General features: G+C 43.2%; 1 pseudogene; it reads left to right on the top strand.

Moving 5' to 3' along the window:
• The first annotated feature begins 2492 nt into the window (after positions 1-2492).
• LOC102855816 lies at positions 2493-3863 on the top strand (annotated as a pseudogene).
• Positions 3864-4191: the final 328 nt, after the last annotated feature.

Below are 4191 nucleotides of genomic sequence, written 5' to 3'. Positions count from 1 at the left end.
CTGCAGTCACTTGTGGTTGCTGTGAGGCTGAACACTGTGACACTGATGTGTCAAATGCGTTAATGGTTGGCTACCCAATGCAGACTGAGAGTGGGCTGGAGTTCCCCGATTAAACAAGAGTGGAAGGAGGAATGGCATTCACTTCCATAATTGCTTGCCTCTGGAAACCCTATGAACTTGGAGAGAGGATGAAAGGCACCCAAGCATCAAGGACTCTCCTTCATAGGGTCGCTATGAGCTGCCTGCGACGACGGCATTTAACAACAACAACATATGTATTTTTTTAAAGGGATTGTGTTATTTCAGAATTCACAAGATATTGTTAATTAATGTGAAATCATTTGTTTTTTTTTAGAGCATTCGTATGGATTTAAACTTATTGTGTAACCAATATTACACTACAAAAGCTATTCTATAGAGTTTTTCCAAGCTATATTTACAAAACAAAACACTGGGTTCTTTCATAAGATTAAACATCATTAATTTATGATCAAAAAAATCTTTAAATATCTTTTTTCTTTCCTTGAATTATTTAACTTATGCTAAAATATTTAATAAATAAAAGATCTTTTGAAAATCCTTTTAATGTATGAGACCTCTTATAAAATTATTTCTTTTAAACTTCTAAAATGTGGGGGGGGGGGAATGACAATCATGCCCTGATAATAATTATAGATAAACATATCAAATGTTTTAGTTACCTAAAAATATTATATTTTTGTGTTCACTTGTCGTACAGCGGTAACTTGTGGTTGCTGTGAAGCTTAACATTGTGACACTGATGTGTCAAATAATGGTTACCAATGATAGACAGTGTTTGGTGGTGCTCCCTGATTAAAACAAGCTTGGAAGCAGGAGTGGCATCCACTTCCATAATGGTTTGCCTCCAGAAACCCTATGAACCTGGAAAAAGGATGAAAGTCACACAAGTGTTGAGGACTTTCATTCATACGGTCGCGATGAGTAGCATACAACTTGACCTCACTTAGCAACAACAACAAAAATACTTTATCTGCAACTATTATATTTCTTAATTATTTTTGCATAAAATTCCACTGAATATGAAGGAAAAGTACTATATATTGAACAAGTATTCCGCATGTTGCTCTTGAATACCGTTGAGTCAGAACCAATCAATAACTAGCCCTCCAGTGGGTTTTCAGAAGCAATTAATAACATGGGAGGAGATTCTCCATCATTCTCCTAAAGAGCATATGGTGAATTTGAACTGCATGCCTTTGGGATTACAGTGGAGATTCTTACCATTATGTCACCAGAACTGTCCAATACAAAAAGTAAAGTAGCTTTCAATACAAAAAGTAGGGGTTTTTTGGTGTGTTTTGTTTGTTTTTTCTGTGTACCATCAAATCGGAATCAGCTGGCACAGGAGGAAATTGCCCCTCCATCTCCATCAAAGCGTCTGGTGGATTTGAACTGCATGCCTTCAGGATTGCAGCACAGTTTCTTGCCACTAGGCCACCAGAACTCCCTGAAAAAGTAGTTTTTAATGTATATTTTGCACATAATAATTAATCATGTTGAATATACAAGTATTACAGTTATCGAACTACCTTATTTCTGAGATTCTATCTTCTTCTGAATATTTTTGTACAGGTGGCAAAATAATAATCATAATGTCTGTGAATTACTGAACATCTGCTGTTTGCAATGAATTTCCTAGGTGGTTACTTATTTAAGAATGAAAGAAACAAGCTTTTCTGACATCAAAACTTATTTTACTAACATAATTTAGTGGGACCTGGGTCAAATCAAATTTTCCAGCAATCCCAGGCTACAGTATAAGCTGCCTTGCCTATTGGTATCTATGACCCCAAAATACCCAATAATATTTAAAATCTCAATATCAATGATAGTTTATCAATGATAGTTAAGGACTTAAATGATATCTAAAAAATGCTACTAGGGCCCGGACTCCAACCCAGTGCAGGCCAAAGTTTCTAGTAGAAAGGTGGCAGTGGGAGCCAGGTTTAACACAGAAATCCATCTCCAGGGACATGCCGGATCTACTGCCTTTGGTGATCCTGAGCAGAAGACAGATGGGCAAAGCCAAGCAGTGGATGACTTCCCCTCCTTGAGCAAGAAACGCGTTAATACCTGGGATCAATCTATACCCAGTCTTTGGGCTTAATTTGACAACTGAATGAAAGGATATAATGGACCCCTGGGAAGGACACTGAAGATTGCAGTGGGGAGGGAAGGGGCCTGGACATACCCCTTCCCCTCCAGACTCCTCCCTGTCAAGATCCACTTAGCCATGTATTTTGGAACTGGCTAAGAGAAGAGAAGCAACACTTTCTTTTGTGGATAAGATTTTTGGGGAGGAGAGGGGAGGAGAGGAAGAGGAAGAGGAAGAGGGAGAGAGGTACATGGCTGCTTCCAGATCCTGAAACCAGAGAACGCAACCACAGAAGGTTGGGCAAGTAATCCAGGAATCCAGAGGGCAGCCCAGAGCCCTACTCTTTTTCCTGCCCTCCCCTGTGGAAGCCAGGATGCTGAAGAAGCAGTCTACAGGGATTTTGCTATAGGGTGATATCCTCTTCATGGCCTGGAACACCCTACTGCTCCTCTTCTGAAGGACACATGGAACACCTGGCAGGCCACCCTCAGGCAGTGTTCTTGATAATGACCCTGCCAGCCTTACCCATGAGGTGATTCACCTGGCCTAGGCATCTGAAGTATAGTTGAAATGTCAGTGGGGGCTGTTGCAGCAGATCAGAGCGCACCATGCTCAGTGGATGCAGAGGTTGGGAGTGCCCACTGTGGCCCATCCTACCCCATCACTTGTGCCTGTGACCCTTCTGCCAGCAGTGATCCTCATCCTGGTCCTTGACTGTAACCATAGTACTGCTTGACGCTGTCTGGACAAGCTACTGCATGATTGACCCTCATCTGAACATTTCTTCTTTATTGTAAGCCAGGATTGTGGGCATGAAGAGACTGCCCAGGTCCTTGTCTCCTATGGCAGCATCTTCATGCACATAGGGCAACTTGACTTGAACAACATTGCTTGACTTGAATAGCACCACCTGACCACTGCAAGTTCCAGGACTACTATAAGATCGCAAGACCTTACCCCTGGGCACTGGGCCAGATCTTCCACAAATTCAAATTCTCAGTGGCTGTCATGGGTGAGGATAATCTAGAGGTTGCATCAGACTTTACTGAGTACTTCCAGGCTACCTACCCAATGCTAAGGAATGACACCTCACTCTAGTGTGTATCAGCCTGGAATGACAATGGCAAGGAACAGATGGTGGACTCAAGCAAGCCTGAGCTGCTGTACCATACAGACTTTTTCCCTGACCTCAGCTTGCTGTTGTTGGCTGAACTCTGGACTGTGTTGGAACCCAAGTGCCCAAGGCCTTCTGGGACAACTGGATGCACAGGCCAAAGTAACGACAGGAAGATGCCTGTGTGCAGCCTGAAATCTCAAGAACGATGACCTTTGGCTATAAGGATCTTAGCCATGGGCAGTTCTTTGACCAGCATCTGAAATTCATCAAGTTGTACCAGCACTTTGTGCACTTCACTCAGCTGGACCTGTCCTGCATACAGCTGGAGACTTATGGCCGAGATTTCCTTGCACTAGTATGTGGTGCTCCCCAACTACAGATTGAGAATGTGAGGACCAATGAATGGAAGGAGCTGGTGGAGGTGCAGGTGCAGTACACAGGCAGAGAAAGCTTCAAGGGCTTTGCCAAGGACCTGGGTATAATGGGTAAACTCAAGTCAGGTGTCCCCAGGGCTGGCTACTGTGGCATTGTCAGTTTTCTGTTGTGGGCAGCTGTGTCCACCAGGCACCCAAAGAGACCTGGGAGGGCTAAGAGAGTAGCTGGAATTAGTCCACCTGCCTCTCTCTATGTTCCCCTTCTCTTGCCATGTTAGTATGTAGAGACAAACTACAAGTCCTGGTCCATGGCATCCTGTCTGTATGTCTCTGCCTTGGATCCATTTATTTTTATTTTTATTTTTAGAATAGCATTAAAGTGCAAGATGATAGGGGGAGAGTTATTTTCCCATCCTCAAGGGGGTGTGGATCAGAGCAGTCTTTCCTGGGGTATGTTGGGAGGTAATAGGCAAGAAACCACTGTGTGGAAGAGAGAAACTTGGGCTCACTGGGTCCAGAAACTTCCATGTTGGGACTTTTTGTGTATGGTATCTCCAGAGAGG

Source organism: Elephantulus edwardii, unplaced genomic scaffold (genome assembly GCF_000299155.1).
Source record: "Elephantulus edwardii isolate Elephantulus edwardi_28Jun2011 unplaced genomic scaffold, EleEdw1.0 scaffold00147, whole genome shotgun sequence".
Taxonomy (NCBI): domain Eukaryota; kingdom Metazoa; phylum Chordata; class Mammalia; order Macroscelidea; family Macroscelididae; genus Elephantulus; species Elephantulus edwardii.
The sequence above is the reverse complement of the archived record's forward strand: the minus strand, read 5'-3'. Positions and strand labels throughout refer to the sequence as shown.